We start from the raw sequence: 17,272 nt of genomic DNA, 5'->3' as shown, positions 1-17,272 counted from the left end.
ACAAATATATTTTAAATACGAGACGTGAAAAAAAGTAATTGCCATTGAGGGGCACTATGACGTATATAACAAAAAAATTACAAACAAATCAAGGTAGAAGAAAAATGGAGGCAACTGTGCATCTAATATTTAATGTAACAACTAAGGATTTCAGAATGTTACAGCCAATAAATAATGTGCAAATTAAAATACAAGACAGAATGCTTGGAACAAAACTCGGCACAGAATATATGTAGTTTTATGACTACAAAATTATACAGGGTTCGTCCGGAAAATAAGTGTACTGACTCCTGGGCTGGGCGCGCCGCTCCAGGCGCGCCCAGCACCGCTCTGACGGGCTGCGACTGGAGGGGGGTATGTTGGCAAGCGACGCTGAAAAAGGCAGTCGGCTCTGAGCTGTGGTGTAGTGAGGAGCTCTGTTAACGCGAACCTCCACGCTCGACCCACGTCACGGAACGCGATGCCGAAGTTTTTGGAGCAGCGTTATTCCATCAAATTTGCGGTAAAGCTTGGGAAATCGTCTACCAAAACTGTCGGTATGATTAACCAGGCTTACGGGGAGTCAGCCATGTCCAGAAACATGATCTTTCGGTGGCACAAGATGTTCGTGGAGGGCAGAGAAGAGGTCGACGACGAGTCTTCGAGAGGTTCCCGATGATGCCTTCGCGGGAGCGTTCCAGGAATGGGAACGCCGCTGGAACATGTGTATCGACTCACAAGGGTCCTATTTTGAGGAATATTAGCTTAAGATATGTAAAAGTGCAATAAATTTTCTTTCCTGAGCTCAGTACACTTATTTTCCGGACGAACCCTGTAGATATATGTTTATATGAAAAACACAGTAATCAACCCCAAGGTCGGTTTGGCCGGAGATGGTTGAGTTCACTTTGTTCTAATCCCAACGGCGTGTGAAATTCGCACATCAAGGTACGGGGGAAAGTTCATTTCCCTCTGCCGGTTATGGTTTCCCAGGAAAATCTGGTACCCGAAAAATGCATAGCTTGGGTCAAGCTGAGGTTGCCTAGAGACTTGCCCGGGAATCGAACCTAAACCCTGCGGTCAGTAGTCGCTCTACGCCTTGGCTATCATACATATTTTTTTCTTCATGTGCCATCTACTCTCACACCAGAACTAACTCTCTTAGCAGGACTGGAATTAGTGTTCAATTTATACCTCTCTCAATTTATACTACTAAAGTACATGATGCAGATTGTCTGTAGATGCCTTTTGTATTTAAATGTTTGCCGTACATCATTTATCAATAATTACACGTAAATGAACCTCGTGAAATTAACCCAAGAAATATTTACTTGCTACAATTTGGACGATATCACGTGAAAGACGAAAAAGAGACAGGGTAACAGTTTTTAAGGGAATCAGATTTTGCCGTAAGTATCGAACTCAGTAATATCTCATGCTGAGGCTACGGCATTTAACAGTGGCCTTGGTGAATATTTTAACGGTAATTGGACGCTACACTAGATTTCGCTTGGGCAGAGCTTCATTTCTAGTGCATATTTAATACGGTAATGAGCCTCTTGCTACACATCCTCAAGTAGTTTCCTCCTACAGACACCGATGTTCTCTAATCCCTTTCTAGAATCCCACCCATGCCACAAAATGCTCCCTCCACGACAAATGGTTCTAGTTGACCTCCATTGTTCGTTGTTTCTGAGTGCTAATTGATCACCGAGTTTGTTCTTAATGGTGTGGTTTCGAAAGTAGAGAGGGAGAAATACTTTCGGGCAGATGAGGGGGCCGCATTTTTACATCATTCGACCTCCGCGGAAACGTAAATTATAGATTTTCAATATCTCATCCCATACGGAGCCTCCCTTATGTTGGAAAATAATTATAACCTAATCGCCTCCAGTCCAGACCAAAGTACTTCTGTATTTTAAGGACGAGAGCCCCGTGTCTCCATTTACACGCATTACCAGATTTCCATCGGTTTCTCCATTTCCAATAGTTTCTGTGGTACATTGATATCCTATGCAAAAAACTCATCAACTCTTTGAGATTCCTGTCGGTCATTTTCTTTTCACGAACCTTTCCTCGGAATGCTCCATCAACTTCGTTTTGCAGCTACCGACGAAATTTTAACGCCAAGAAACCTTTGAGGTGCAATCCTACGAGAGCCAGATAACATCATGGCGATGCAGAAAATAACTCTTTTTGTTTTTAAACCTTCATCTTCCTCACGGATATATGAAAATTTGTGCGGTATCATCACTGCAAATGTTGAAGATTTCACGGACGAAATGTCAAATTTCATCGGTTTTAATGAAAAATCTCCGTTTACTTCGCTTATCCAAAGGATTTGGTATTGGTTATCCACGGTTACTTCATGAAGCAGACCAGAGAAGTTTTGTTACAATTTGCATTACTGTTGTTTTTTGTCAATTCCCTCATTTAACGTCTCATATAAGGCATTTTAGAGTCTTATTTGCTCTTTAAGGTCTCATTTCACTTTTCATATTTGTATTTTAGTGAAAATAATAAAAAAAGTGCTTGCATGTGTGGGAAAATTATTAAACTGATGAATGAGTGTCGTACTCTCGCTCGAACAGTTTATCTGTTCGGTTCCTTTGCTCATAAGGTTCATCCGTATTTATTTTAAATGAATTCGATTTGCTCATGACCATACATTGAGGGTAAAGTGGTAGAAGAGACTCCATAGTCTCAATCTCGCCCCAAAATAAAGACGACTATCTATCGGCATATTTTTCTCTGTTTATTATAGAAAATTACAGAAAAATGACCCCTATAGGGAAAATTACCAAATATATAAGAAATTTTGCAATAATTGTTTAATTTTGTAAGATATTCCTCAATTGTTGTCGTTGCGTAAAACTTCAAGCTAAGAGAACTGTATTGATAATGTACAACTACCTATGGATTTTGAATGTAAATTGTTTAATTGCTGATGTCCTAAATACCTTAAAAATTTCAGATATGTAACTAACGATAGGCAAGGCAATAGGCAATTAGATAAGCTGAGTGAGTTCATTTATTCAAACATTTTCTTTATTTTTCTTTCGATAAATTATTGTAAATCCATATGGTACATTCATCTTTATGTCGTAACAAAACACAAAAATTGTGGTAATTCCCAACATATGTAAACTATAATTTTTTTGTAAAATATATTTTTTTATGATTTCTTACATATGAAAGCTAAATTATTACAAAGTACAGTAACTTTTACCTCTGTATAAGTGATTGTTAAAGTAAAAGAGTAAATATGAGTCATAATTATTGGCAAATATTCTAAGCAGAGAGATAAAATTGGTATAATAAAATAATTTTCTTCATCTGAAATACATAGCCTCACAAACATTCAACTGTATCATAAAAGATTAGAATCAGTGGCGTGTTACTTAAAGTATTAACTGATAAATTTGCAAATTCGTAAAGTAGCCATAAAGCTCTTATTTACGACTTCTCTGTCCCTATGGGAGAGAATGAATCAGTGCAAAAATTCCTTTAAAACACCAACTATTGAGAATGGCTTTAAACTCGTGGTAAAAAAGTTTCAACATGGTCTAAATGCGGAACTAAATATGTGAAAGACAATATGCGGAAGTCTATATGCGTGAAAAAAGGCGTGAGTATAAAAATATCCCAAAGTAATGGATTTCACAAAAAACCTAAGCCAGCTGAAATGATGACACGGTTCAAATATCTGTAAGAAGCATTTCTGAAACGAATCCTTATTTTTCTTCAATTTTCCCAGTTTTTGCTTAATTTCTTACATGCAATTCGATTATAATCGCTCGCTACCCGAGGCTAACGGTAAAGAGGTATAGGTTTGTAAGTAAACACAATTCTCACGAGGAAACTTTATCATCTCGAGCGGAAAACAAACATATCACAGTTATTTTCATGAGTTTGCCATCGTTTCAGAGAATTACTGCAATAGAAGAGCGAAATATTTTTAGAGCACCACATGGGAAAGTTCATTTCAATGATTCGAGTAAATGAATGCATTCTCCTGTGATATTGCTCTAGTTTAGAAGAAATAATCCTCAAGAGAGACTCATTCGCTCTATGCTAAATAAACTGAAAACGATAGAATTAAGAAAAATCGGTTCACAGCGAAAATCTTTATGTACTTAGTTCATCATATTGTTATTTTAAACAAACTAGCCTTACTATAATTAACTGGATCACGATATTTATTGTGCGTTGTTACTTGATTCAATATACCATGTAATGCAAGGGAAATACGTGTTAATTACAAGATTAAATTAATACCTCGACTTATTAATGTTAATTTCTATGGCATGGTGTCATAGTGAAAACATAATCTGGCCTTGAAACTTATTTTTCCTTTCTCACATTAGGTTAAATTCCAACCCCTTAGTGACAAAACTAATTTTTTTCCATTGTAACAACATCCATTCTATTTTCACTGGGATCTAAGTAATGGGCAGTCATGTATTTACCAAATAATGAAGCTTTCAGAAGGGAGAGATAATTAGAAAATGTAAAACGAACATTTACGAATAATATATTTTTCCGAATGAATAACTCATGCATATAATTAGGAAACTCCCCACCCAAACAATAGGTTAGAGAAGATGAGTTACCATTTAGCCAATTAACATCAAGATTACAAGTATAGAATAAAGAAAGGGGTCAAAAACCTAGTTAAGTATTAGGTAGACTGAAAAATTAAATCTTCCTTTCACATTAGACATCAGTCTAGAAAAATATTAAATTAAGTGTTGATTGCCGTTCTTTCCAATGGATTCAATAGGAGAAGAATCCCATCCAGTGGTAAAAATTAAATATTTCTTTTGGAAGTTATTTTGAAAAAAATAAGATGAATATTATATTCTTTAACGGTAAAAGAAAGTTCAATCTAAGAAATAGGGAATTATATCTCATCAAAGGCAATGTAGAGTTGTCCTTTATTTTAATAGAACTTCAGTGTTTACTCAAAAATATCGGAAGTCGTAAAATTGTTAATTAAATAAAGATGAAAGACTGAAGCAACTCACTTTTGAAGTCAATTACTTGAGTTAAAGTTGAAAGTTTATCCATGTGAATCCTTTTGCATTAAGTACTGTAATTTAAGTAATCTCCTATCTAAAATTAGGCACATCATCCACGTATTTGTTTCAGATTACTTCCAACGTGGAAATTAATTCAAATTGCTTTTTTTACGAAATTATATTGCTTCAGGAAACCCTTCTCGGATATTTGAAAAAAAAATCTGTCCATATTTTTCATCCTTATAACTTTTCACGCAAAATAGTTCCTTGAAGGCTCATACAATACAAAGAATACACGAGACTCAGAAGTTTCTCGTATTTTCAGTAAATATATTCATAAACTGAAAGATGTTTCTTTTATTTGAAGCCTATATAGATGTGGCTGGAGAAAAACATTAATGGCTATAAACCCCTTTAAGAGTTTAAGAGTTTAGCCCGTATAGTAAAAACCATATAAGGGTATATCCGTTACAGACTACATTCATGACCAAATTATCGCAATTTGGAATTTCAGCCAGTGCATCTAGTAGAAAACATAACTCTGAAGGAGTAATAACTTCATATATTCCCTATAATACGTATATTATTAGAGAGATAGACCCAATTAAATTTATTCTAAAATCAAAAGGGATTGAATTTGAATACTGACAGTGGAAAGATTATTTTTAAAAAGTTGCTTTAATGTAAAGCACAAAAAAGCCACAATGATTGTAGTGAAACCATTTTATTACTAGCTTCCAATCGAAATCAAGGCCAAAAAAAGCAAAAAATATTGATTACCTAATGAAACTTTAATCCATTACACCCAGCAGCTGAAGAATATAAGTATCATATCTTAAAGATAAAATAGTTTTCAGTCCTCATTTTTTAAGAATACATCAGGCACATTTTGTAACGTTACGATTGACAGATACCGATGTTGTTTAAATTTGCTAAAAAACATTTAATTGAATCCTGCAGTCCATTATATTTATTACGAGTGACTATGCATGTTCACAATATAAATATTAAAAATATGAATTTTAATTACTAATGTTAAAAGAATAATTTATTCAAAAACCATAAAATCTGGGAATAAAATAATCCTTAAACACTTACCATAGTTTCGAGGGGAAAATCACTAGGCTATCCATAAAGTGGCACCATTTCTCGAGTTAGTTGGTTCTTTCGGACAAAATAAACGCCCAATCTGTAAATATGAAAGAGACAAAATATATCAATTCGGTTTATTGTAAATTGCCTTTTTTCAATATCCATCGACATGAAAATTATATTTACTGACAACGAAATTTAAGAGCTACTCTACTCATATATTTGTGGATTTTTTTACGTTTACAACCGTTTTATTGTCAACGGCCAAGAGAGGAATGCCAAATGTACTCAGACTGAGCTATGTGTTAAATATGAAAAATAACTATGTCATAATGCGATCTTATACGCTCTCTTTAGAAAAAGGGATTGACAAAAGCTAATATCATGATTCTCCTGGACATCATTATAATTTCAAACATTAGTGTGGTTTTTTTAGATTTATCGCAATAACCAATTTAAAAGTTTAGTAAATTTTGTGATGTAGCAACAATAATTCGTCATATTCATCAAATTAATGATTACTTCAAAATTACTTAATATTCTACGAATTTGCCAACGGAATCCCTCTTGTGCATTATGCGTCGTGCCTTACGTATTCCTTAGGATGAGTTATCTCCTCTAATGAATCAGAAATCACAAAAAGGAGGAGGCAGAGAATCAGAATAAGTAATTATACGCACGTGAGTAAAACAATATTACCTACAAGTCCCATAGATTTTTAGCGTTGAGTTGTGCAGAGGATATTTGCGTGAATATTATTAAAGGGCTTCAGTTAGAATCACAGATTCATGGGGAATTCATTAATTTATACTGATTTGCTGATGGTCATACGATGGTAATCTATACCGCTATAAACACAAGGTTCAGTTTTTGTTTAATAAATTATAGGAGCAAAACGCTAAGTGATATGAAATAGCATTAATCCAAAGAAAACGAAATTAATGAGATTTTATGAAAGTGGTAATTTGGATTAAATCATCAATACGGGAAGGATATAATTAAATAAATGTGTTTAGTTTCTAGGGCTTTTATTGCTTGGAGGAAAATGAGAGTAGTAGTGGAGGAATTAGGAAAATTAATTTTTTTGCAGAGAAAGCATTGGAAAAAAGAGAAAATTGATCAAGGCAGGTATAATAGAGACACAAATTAGAAACCAAAAATACTTTATCGCGAACGCACCAGATAAATAATTTTCAGCGCTTAAAACAAAAGAAATACATTTTTCAGCATTATATATATTAAACCCTCCCCGGACTACAACCTTGACGTGGTGGAAGGGCTTGTGCGTTCCGATGACCCCTAGAGCTGTACTGGCGGGAGTAATAAAAATTGCTCCTGGTAGGGTCACCCATGCCAGATAGGTCGAAGGTTAGGAGCCAGACGAAAGGTAGTCCACGCAGCGTCTGTTCCTCAGTGAGGCGGCTGCAATGGCGTCTGACCCCAGTGGGGCGGCCAGTAAGTGATGGTGTCACGTTAAAAACACTATTGAGGAAGGCAACGGGAAACCACCTCAATTATCATTCCCTAGAAAAATATGATGGACAATAGAGATATTTTGAGTCCTGGCAACCACGGGGCTCGGCCCAATCGGCCGTGTGTCGTGCCCGGCAGCGGGGGAGGCAAGGCTTCCGCGGTCGTCATCCCACGAAACCCTTGCAAGGGAAAACCAGCAGCAGCAGGACAGAAGACGCAGGAGAAGAAGACCAAATTAGTTAGAATAGGAACGTGGAATGTTAGGACAATGATGAGGACGGGGAAATTGGAGAATGTTAAGCGAGAGATGGAAAGGGGAAATATAGATATTTTAGGTCTATGCGAGGTGAGATGGAAAGATAGCGGGGATTACTGGAGTGATAAGTATAAAATAATATACAGCGGTGGGGACGAGAGCCAACGAGGGGTTGCCATAGTATTAAATGAAGAGGTAGGAAGAAGCGTAGTCAACATAGAGCAGGTAACGGATAGAATACTACTAGTAGAGATAAAAGCAGAACCGACGAACTTAGTTATTATCCAGGTATACATGCCACCGAGCAACCATAAGGAAGAAGAGGTCGATAGGATATACGATCAGTTAGAGGACATGATTGCATTTGTTCCTGCAGGGAAACATTTGATAGTGATGGGGGATTGGAATGCGACGGTAGGCGAAGGAAGAGATGGTGATGAGGTGGGGGACTACGGTTTAGGCACGAGGAATGACCGCGGGGAGAAAGCAGTTGAGTTCTGCAGGAGACAGGGCTTAGTTATCACCAACACTTGGTTCAGACACCACAAAAGACGCAGGTATACATGGAAAATGCCAGGTGACTCGGGAAGATATCAGCTAGATTATATCCTGGTTAGACACAGGTTTAGGAACAGTGTGATAAATTCCCACAGCTTCCCGGGAGCGGATGCGGACTCAGACCACAATTTAGTTGTTATGAAATGTAGCGTACGTTTTAAAAAGATAAGGCAGGGGCGGCGAGTTAGAAAATGGAATGTAGAAGCATTAAATGGGTTGAAAAGAAAGGAATACAAACAGGCGGTAGAGAAAATCATGGAGGACGGTAAAGAGCTAAGTACTATTGAAGAAAAATGGGAATGTATCAAAAAAGGGTTGTCTAAAGCGGCAAAAGACACTATTGGAACCGTTAACGCTAAAAGGACTCGTAAACCATGGATCACGGATGAGCTGATTACAAAAATGGATGAGCGGCGAAAATGGAAGAATATAAATACAGAATTAGGCAAAATGAAGTACAAAGAATTGAACAATAAATTGAGGCGGGCAACAAATAAAGCAAAGGAAGCATGGTGGAAGACGCAGTGCGAGGATATGGAAAGTCTGCAGAGGAAGGGGGAAATCGGTGCGCTTTACAGCATAGTTAAATCTTTATCGGGAAGTAAGAAAGGGAGATCAACGATAGCAGTTAGAGATAAGGCCGGTAAGGTAATAGTTGACGCAGGAAAGATCCAAGAGAGATGGAAGGAATATGTAGAAGAACTGTATAGTAAAGAGCTTAGACCAACAAAGTTAGACATTGAAAAGGAACATGACGTAGAGGAAGATAGCTTAGGTCCAGGCATACTAGACAATGAGATAGAAAGGGCATTAAGGGAGATGAAACTAAATAAGGCCGTGGGGGTAGATAACATTCCCGTGGAACTTTTGAAATGCTTGGGAAAATGTGGGAGGAAGAGGCTATATGGGCTGATCCGTAGTATTTATGAGGAGGGAATCTGGCCGGAAGACTTTGTTAGATCAGTTTTAGTTCCTATTCCGAAAAAGGTAAAGGCCACGTCATGTGAGGACTATAGGACAATTAGTTTGATATCCCACGCAGCTAAGGTTGTTCTCAGGATCATAAACAAAAGGATAGAGAGTAGGGCAAATGATTACTTAGGGGATGATCAGTTTGGGTTTAGGAAGGGGAGAGGTACGCGTGATGCCATTGCAGTAGTGAGATTATTAATCGAGAGGAATATAGAACACAACCAGGAGGTATTTGCCTGTTTCGTAGATTTCGAAAAAGCGTTTGATAGAGTAAATTGGGAAAAACTAATGAGTATATTGCAGAAAATAGGAATAGATTGGAGGGAAAGGAGGCTAATCCGCAACCTGTACATGTCTCAGACTGCTCAGGTGAGGGTGAGAAACGGGGAGTCAGGATGGGTAGGGTTAGGAAGGGGTGTAAGGCAGGGTTGCCCATTATCACCGTTGCTGTTCAACCTGTACGCAGAAGAAATGATCAAAGAGGCATGGGAAGAACTCGAGGTAGGAATGAAAGTGGGCGGGGAATTCGTAAAATCAGTTAGGTTTGCTGATGACCAAGCTTTAGTTTGTCAGTCAGCCAAGGGACTGCAAGCATTGCTTAGTGAATTGGAAATTCAGTGCGACAGGTATGGGATGAAAATCAATATTAATAAAACAAAGGTTATGCGATTTTCTAGAAAGAAAAAGGCCAAGCTTAACATTAAAATAGGAGGGCAAAAGCTAGAGCAGGTAGAACAGTTTACGTATCTCGGTAGTGTTTTGGACCAACATGGTCAAAGTAGTAGGGACGTAAGGAGAAGAATTGCGCTAGGCAAAGAGGCTTTCACAAGGAGGAGGGAGTTGATGACAGGGACTTTGAGTAAGGATGTTAAGAAAAGACTCGTAAAAACTTTGATATGGAGCGTAGCTATGTACGGAGCGGAAACGTGGTCATTGAAGCAGGAGGATAGACGTAGATTGGAGGCTTTTGAAATGTGGGTGTGGAGAAGAATGGAGAAGGTGAAATGGACAGAGAAGAAAACAAATGAGGAAGTACTTGGTATGGTGGGCGAAGAGAGGGGTTTGTTGGGAGAAATCCTATGGAGGCAGGAGAAGTGGTTGAAGGGGGTATTGACCGGCAGTGGGATGTTGAAGACTGTGATAGAGGGTAGAATGTTGGGGAAAAGAGGAAAGGGAAGGAACAGGATAGGGATGTTGAACGGGATGAAGGGAGGAAGAAAGTACTCAGAGATGAAGAGGGACCTGATATAGAGTAGGATGATGGATTTTGTGTTTTGTTAGGAGTAATAAAATATTTGTTTGGTAGTTGTGTCCGTCCAAAAACCTACCTTAACCGGTAGATTACTTTAAAAAAAAATATATATTAAAATCATGATATGTCATTAGGTCTTAGTTTACACCTAAATTCATTCAATTCTGATATAAGCTACACCAGAATTTCAAAATTTATTTTTAACCTTTAAAAATTTAATATTTATCTTATGCTAAAACTAGCACAAAACTGAGACATCAGATAAAATTATGTTTTGCAAGAAAATATTAGTTTAAGTCATCAAAATAGAGAGGAATGAAAAAAATTATTTGAAAAAGAGTAACAACCTAAACAAGGCTTGGCGAGCTTAAGTGTGCATTAAGGATTAAATGAATTACACGCTCTTGAAATCTAAGGACTTAAAGTAGCCTTGTAAAATTTTTTCATAAGAAGAAAGATCTTAAAAGATCAGTCAAAATATTAACTGAATTTGGAAGCGCACATTAATAAATATGTTTGATTCATCTAGAAATCTTATTCCCCCCTGTGAACCATTACACTTCTTATGCATTACAAAATGTTTAACAGACAAAATTTTCTTTTCGCGACATATACTCCAAGGAAAACTGATTAATTGATTTTACGGCACGCTTTATAAAGCACATGGAGCGAAATTGAGCCCTTAAAAATCAAATTTATCTACATAAAAATTACTCTACCTTAAGACATAAAAAAACTACGCAATATTATAAATATTTCACTGTTACCTTCTTTATAGAATCACAATATTAATCCAAAGACATGTATGATTACGCAGTTTCAATTGTAGCAATTGAATTTCTTGCTGTGCAAATACACCTTGGGCTACGTAATTACAATTCCGTCGCCTAAGAAAGCAGCAATACATTGCTCGAAGACTACACGTTGGATTAATCCAGGCGCAAAGGAATCGACTACACTATTTCAAAAGCGAATTCGAATAAATAATCCAGGTCTCGCATTGCATCGTCACTGCAGTCCTTAGTGACCAAATTAAAGAGATAGTTGCCGAAGGCACAGCTCCAAGGATTCCATTTCCCCCTCACAGTACTCATTGCCACAGTAAAAAGGGACAGAAACACAAACAGAGACCTCTAAATCTGCTAGCACCCATAACCTTTGCTGCGATGTACTACTTAGGTGTGTACGAATAAATAATTAATGCCTCCATTCAATCTCTCTCATATCGCCATTCAATTGAACTAGATATCCGTTCAGCAGCGCGGTATCTCTCGGGTTGGAAGTGAGATTACTCAGCGTGCATTATATTCACCGACAATCCATATCATTGTCAATGTTTGAACTGCTAATCGAATATAGTTAATCTCAAGTGAACGCAAACGATATCATTGGGATGATAATCTCATTTTCCACAGAGTCCACTGAACTAATTGTTTGATGATAGTTGAAAGAGATGAAATGGTATTCATTTTAAAACAATGCTTTCCATACTTTTAACAGGTCCGTTTTCAAAAGAATATATATATATATATATATATATATATATATATATATATATATATATACAAAAATGCATTATTTCACAAATATAGCAAGGCCGTGCTGTCGGAAAGTCAAACCTACATATGTGAGTGTCCTTTCTTGGTGTTTCTATGCTTTAAAAATCTATATCAGTGTTTTTATATATTTGTTCGTCGCCAAAGAGCATTCTATTTCGAAGGTATATGTATGTATGTATAGCTAGCTACTGGCGTACAATTACCTCTGTGAAATAATTGTTTCCATTCAATGGTTGAACTCTTTTATTAGGATAGGTCTCAAGTTTTTAAATTTAATAAGTTTTGAAATAGAATGCGTAAATATAAACTATAAATTATAAGTACGCAGAGAAAGGTGGTAAATTTAGTGTCTCCTCGTATCTCTTAATGAAACCTTTTACGATGAACTTTAGTATTACATTCAATTCAAAAGAGCATGCAAAAACCAAGTTACTTCGTAGTCCAATGATATCAACCACAAGGAAAAGACGATATTTTAAATATAAAATGGGCTCTACTCCTTTCATTCAAATATAATGGGCGCAACTAGGATCAAGAGAATCTTGTTTCCTTACCAATCACAAATGTTTAGACTTCTTTTAGTGGGAAAATTAAATGAGATAATGACGAAATGTTCCATGACCTCTGAACCACCCTCGTCCCCTCTGAATGGGTATAGGACGACACTTAAGCGGAAAAGCTTGACCACGCACGACTTTATTTAATGACCATTTCTCATTTAAGCAGGGGAAAAAAAGGAAAAATAATACGTGACATTTTGTTGCGCTCCCTAATAATTCCGTCCAACGCCCCATTTCACCTCCCTAGGAAACGAATTAATGGGATACAAACAACCCACCATTAATATATTTATAAGGCGGAAGTCGGAATCGCCTAGATCTTTTTTTTCCTGTACTGCTGGGACGAAGGGAGGAGAAGGGGGTGAGAGGAGGAGGCCTTTTGGCGGAGGCCTGGCGAGGGGGAGAGGAGTCAAGGCCCTGGGTAGAGGACGGGAGCTGGAACAGCACAAAGTGTGTGGCGGGAGGAAGAGGGGAACCGAGGGGAAGGGGAGAGAGGAGAGGGAGAGAGGAGAGGGAGGGAGAAGACAGCAAACCATCGATTGCCTGGTGACGCAACCCACAAAACAGACGTTTCTCCCCCTCGCATTCCCGCCTTCTATATATCTCCGCGACCTCTTCCCCACAACCCCTTTTCCTCACCCACCCCCTTCCTCCATCACTCTCCCTCCTCAACCATCTCTATCCCCCCCTTCTCGGATGGCACTGATTCTCCACCTATCCCATCCATGGGAGTGGAAGCCCATGAAAATTACGCCAACTTGAAGCGCGGTCCTCTCCATGGATCTTAAATTTGTCGCGGGTCGTCATGGTAACACTCCACCGCTACTCTGGCGCGGAGGGGAGATGGGGGAAAAGGCGGAAGAGGTGGAAGGGACGGGAAACAATAATAGAAGCACGCTCAACGGAAAATGGAGGAGTGGGGAAAAATTAAAACAGGAAATATGCGGGGAGGAGGGGGGGAGGGAGGGGAGGGAGGGAAGGGAGGGGGGAGGGGATTTAATCCTGTTGTTCGTCGACCACGGCTTTCATTTTCATTTCAACCCCTCCCACCTACCTATCCGTGCTCAGTCCTCTTCGCGCGTTAGAATACGAGCAATGCCGTCGATGGCAACGTCTCACATAGATAGATAGATGGAGGTATTTATATGGGCAAAATTGAGACCAAATGTTCCCTTCTTCCATTTAACCCATAAAAATACGAACTAACGTCCTACGGAAGGAAAATATAATTTTAGGCGTCACACCCACCCGCCGCTCCCACTAGAGTTCCCTGCGATCGGAGCCTCGCCCTCTCGTCTTCTTGCGCAAGGAGTCTCAAAATGAGAAAGCGACCGACGATGGCGACCAATGAACAAGCAATTCACTCTCGCGGTAGTGTATTCAATTATTTCCCGGTTCTCAGAGCATGAAGGACGTGTTTTCGTTGAGGCGCGCCTCTTCCGGGCATTTTGAAATTGTTTATTTTGGCGTAAAGTCCATAGACCCTCCACCCTTCGATGAGGTGAAGGAGAGAGTCGTCCCCGAGCTTCATGAATATTCACTTCATTCCAATTTGAACGTATAATCGATGCGAATGAATATAGGAACGCGTACCTCTACACATACAGCCCTAAATGCATATCCAAGAATTGGTGGAAGAAGAGTGTGGCAATTGTTCTTGGGGAAAAGTAACGCATTCCAAAAGGAGGAGAGGATATTTTTCCTTTCAGGCGAAGAACTTTAAGCAGGACCAATAAATTACGTTTCGGCCTTGAAATCGTATTTTTTCCATATAATATGCTTCAGGGCATAATTCTTTCACTCAAAATTCATATTCCCTCTTGCACGCGATACACAAATTTTTGAGTTGTGCTTTTGTTATCATATGCTCGGAACTTAACGAGGTTTGGTCAAATTTTAAGGTCTTCACTTTTTTCCGATAAATTATATTAGCTATAAAGCTGAAACTTCCGTACTTCTCCTCATAAACTCTTTGTATACGTACAGAACGTTCACAAAGTTGATTCCATTGCTTCACCACCATAGAGAACGCATGAATAGGGGTACCTTTTGTCCACTGGAAAAGCTGTCTGGTTGGTGGCCGAGGACTCTTGGTCTAGTTGTCAGGCAACGTTCGACATTCTGTGAAACTTCTAACCCAAGAACGCATATCTTTGCATACATAACGCCGAATTTAACTGGCATTTATAATGATTTTCGATGAGGTATGAACCGCATGACGAAAGTGGAGTGGAGAAAACGGATGGCCACGCTTTTCTTGTGCACTAAACGACGCCATTTTAGGCATTGAAAACGGCTTTCACACGCTACACAAACATCGTGAACTGTGCATAGCAGCAGTCGATCATTTGTATTTGTAACGATCACTCACCTTTACTTCCAACTAACTAACCAAATTCATTTCTTTATTTACTTACTTATTTTTTATTCTTAACTTACTTATCACTTACTGATTCATTTCTTTACTTACTTACTTATTTTACTTACTTTATTTACTTACTTCTATGCACTTGAATCTCAAAATTCATAAAGAGAGGAGGTGCGGAATTTGCCATAGGTTAGACACTAAGTGCATGAGTTTTTCAAATAGCTTTTTTTTAAAAGTAACTTATACAATAGCTTTTAAAAATCCATGCGTATTTTATTTATTATTTCTTAATTGAAATAGATGAAACGTCATCACATCTCTACGTATCTGGAAGTCTAATGTAGCTGAATCATGATAGTATGAACTCATTTAATGTTTTTATGCCACAGGAGGCGTTCAAATTGGAGAACATTTGCATATATAAATAATTGGTCATGTGTCAAAAGCATCAAAACTTTTCTTATCTGATTCATTGGTCAACATTTCATTTCTTCGACGAGGAAATCAAGAATCGAGATAAACACTAAAACACTGGTCCTTCTACATGGAAAGATAACCGATGAATTTGTGATATTTTGTGGCCACGCCGGCATTCCCCAAAATGATTTTAAATACTACCTTATAATTGACTCTAAATTCATGCCGCTGAATACAAGGGAAAGAATTGATATCTTGCGGAAACTGGTAGCCATTTATCGGTGACAAATGACGTTTATTTAGCAATTCCACTTCGCTTTCCAACCCTTCAATGAAAATTAAAAATTCCCACTCAACTCGATTTTCTAAAAACGAAAATTTGAAATTCAACAGAGAGTACTGGCATGGTCACGTAATTGATTATCAAAACGACATCATGTCATAGTTCCATAAAAAACTCATACTCGTAGTAAAAGACATACATCCATTTTTATAGAAAGGAACCGGGTTTTTATAAACTAGCTCATTTTTTGTGACAATAGTAGCTTAATTAAAACGGAATCCGAGAGCATTGATTATCTCGACTAAAATAATATGCTAACCCGAGAATTCTATATTAACCTTCTCATGAAAGAAATAATTGTTATAACTGCCCCTCTAACTGTAATACGAACTGCGTTTATCCGAAATAAAAATAAATAAATATTGTCTATAAATATTTTACAGTGTAGTCTCCGTTATTTCAGCTTTCTCTGTCATTATTATTTACATAAGCTTTTATAGAAACTACTTTTGTGATGCGGAAATATGAATCGCGATAAAATAAAGCCTACGCATAAAATTTATTATCATATTTCCACAATATATTAGCTACATCAACGATGATTTTTGTTCAACCTACACCTGATATAACTTAACTAGCACAATTGTTTTTCAGTTTTATTGAAATTGAAAGGTTCTTAACAGCGAAAATAAAAATATAGATATTTCAAACTGTTATATAGATATATTGTGAATTAAAACCACGCAATTGTTTCCAAAAATTAAGATTTTTCATGTTCATGATTGCACGCAGTATTGGGATATTTCTCAATTGGACAGTGAAAAATTACGATGGAACACGCCAAATCATTCAAGTAATTTTATCCAACTATTGTGCCACGCAATTGTTCAATACTGCTCCATAATTTCTAACCTAATATGGTGGTTCTACACCGCTTCACTCTCTTTAATGCCTTCATGTTTGAATCAATATTTCAATCGGCCAAATACAAGAAAGGGTATCAACATTAATTTAAATTCTTACTATTACAAGATTAATTTTAGCTTTCAATGTAACCATTGAGTTTTCTCATAGCTTCATCAAGTAGGAAGTTCTTCAGGCCTCAGAATTAATTAATTCCCGTTTTATTTTATAACAAATGATACATATTCTACTTTAAATAATAATAGTAAAGACATTTGGATAAAATGAGAATGCAGAATGTTGTTCTTCTATTTTACTCACTGCAAACTGTTTAAATGTGCGGTGCAATAGAAAACCTCGCAAGCTGTGAAGTGTGATTTATTATGAGGTTTTTTACTGGAAAAAGCAATAGGAAAATTAAAATTTATTGGTAACTTTATGATATGTTCAGAGACGGAATAATGGGTGAAGATGGAGTGAAGCAGTGGTGCATTCAGCTTAAAAATGGCCATAGCAGCAATATTAACAACGAGGACCGTAGTGGTAGGGTTGGTCTTGTGACCGATGAACTGACGATGA

At 37.5% G+C, this 17,272-nt stretch overlaps 1 long non-coding RNA gene across 1 annotated transcript in view; it reads right to left on the bottom strand.

Moving 5' to 3' along the window:
- The window catches only part of LOC139694229 (uncharacterized), a 338,103-nt gene that overhangs the window by 152,149 nt on the left and 168,682 nt on the right, over window positions 1–17,272 (bottom strand). The window contains exon 2 of the long non-coding RNA XR_011702106.1: window positions 6,099–6,189. This is a non-coding gene — a long non-coding RNA (uncharacterized lncRNA). The remainder of the gene's footprint in view (window positions 1–6,098; window positions 6,190–17,272) is intronic.

Source organism: Hetaerina americana, unplaced genomic scaffold (genome assembly GCF_022747635.1).
Source record: "Hetaerina americana unplaced genomic scaffold, ioHetAmer1.1.p SCAF_5, whole genome shotgun sequence".
In the NCBI taxonomy this organism is placed as follows: Eukaryota; Metazoa; Arthropoda; class Insecta; order Odonata; family Calopterygidae; genus Hetaerina; species Hetaerina americana.
This window is presented reverse-complemented; position numbering and strand designations above follow the sequence as displayed.